Raw genomic sequence first — 1,977 nt, forward strand, 5'->3', positions numbered from 1 at the left:
CTCCCACCCCCCCATCCCTCAAAATGGACTTCTTGCAAAGAAAAAGTGCAGGCAAATGTCAACCTGAGGAGTTATTCTGATAAAAATCATAATTTTCAAGGTTTATGCTGCCTGCTGGTGGATTTCTTGTGCGAAATTGCAAATTTTGCAATCTCGCAATTGCGAGATTGTCACTGCTCGCCGCATCTACGTGTTCGCAAGTGTTTACTCCCGCGAAATTGTATAGTATTCTAGTTGGCAAGTGCGACCAAGCAAAAAATCCGCTCGCACGGATTTTACGAATTTTCGGTAAGTTCGAGAGAGTTCGCGGATTGCGAATTTGCCGAAAATCCGCAAAATCCGCGAGCGGAACGGATTTTATGCCCATGCTTAATCTTCTATCATCCTCCAGGTGACACCTCTTGCAGCATCTTCGATCATCCTCCAGGTGACACCTCTTGCAGCAATATCTGTCATCCTCCAGGTGACACCTCTTGCAGCATCTTCTATAAGCATGGGCGGATGTAGCGAATCTGACGTACGCGAACTTGCGTATTTACGGATTCGCAATCCGCAAAATCCGCGAACTTGCGTATTTACGGATTCGCAATCCGCAAAATCCGCGAACTCTCGCGAATTTGCGGATTTTTTATTTTTTGGGGTGTTCGCAAGGGTTTCTGCCAGTTCGCGAGGGTTATGTACCAGTTCGCAATTGCGAACTTACTTGTCGGCTCGCAACGGCCGTGACTATGTTGTTTATACGTCTGGTTCATCATCACAGGTTCACAGCACCCTCTGTTTCACCACTGCCACCCTCTGGTACACCCATGCCACCCTCTGGTACATCATTGCCACCCTCTGGTTGGTTTATCACTGTAGATTATGGGGTGAAAAAAAGCAAGCACACCTGCCCTGCTTCAACTGACATGAATTAATTTGGGGTTGATTAATGTGTCACTGAATTTAAACTTCCAGTCTGGCTGGCACCTGCTTCCTTATCTGTAATTTGCTTTCTGTTGCAGTGCAATTTTTTTTCACAGGACCTTTGTGGCCTACTTGTAGCTATTCTCTGAGCCTGCTGTGAGGGTCAGAGCAGGGTCATAGAATAGTTGCAAGTTGGCAACTGAACTCTGAAGGGGCCCCTCAGGAAGCACTACAGGGAATGGTTACTAATGATAACATTAAACTTTTGCACCTGCTGAGTGCTCTTAGTTTTGTTTGTAATTGCTTTCTGTTGCAGTGTAATTTTTTTAACAAGACCTTTGTTGTATACTTGTAGCTATTCTCTGAGCCTGCTGTGAGGGTCAGAGCAGGGTCATAGAATAGTTGCAAGTAGGCAAATAAACTCTGAAGGGGCCCCTCAGGAAGCACTACAGGGAATGGTTACTAATGATAAGATTGAACTTTTGCACCGGCTGAGTGCTTTCAGTATTGCAAAAATCCAAATATCCAGCAGCATCCACAAAAAGTAATCCTTCCAGGTCAAGATCCAAATCAAAGTGACCAGCACATGAAGAAAGCACTGGGAGGAGCCTGCTGGACAGGAACAGGAAGTTGGAGACTGTGGGGCACTTCCTTCCTCCCACCCCCCCATCCCTCAAAATGGACTCCTTGCAAAGAAAAAGTGCAGGCAAATGTCAACCTGAGGAGTTATTCTGATAAAAATCATAATTTTCAAGGTTTATGCTGCCTGCTGGTGGATTTCTTGTGCGAAATTGCAAATTTTGCAATCTCGCAATTGCGAGATTGTCACTGCTCGCCGCATCTACGTGTTCGCAAGTGTTTACTCCCGCGAAATTGTATAGTATTCTAGTTGGCAAGTGCGACCAAGCAAAAAATCCGCTCGCACGGATTTTACGAATTTTCGGTAAGTTCGAGAGAGTTCGCGGATTGCGAATTTGCCGAAAATCCGCAAAATCCGCGAGCGGAACGGATTTTATGCCCATGCTTAATCTTCTATCATCCTCCAGGTGACACCTCTTGCAGCATCTTCGATCA

Source organism: Lissotriton helveticus, chromosome 12 (assembly GCF_964261635.1).
Source record: "Lissotriton helveticus chromosome 12, aLisHel1.1, whole genome shotgun sequence".
Taxonomy (NCBI): domain Eukaryota; kingdom Metazoa; phylum Chordata; class Amphibia; order Caudata; family Salamandridae; genus Lissotriton; species Lissotriton helveticus.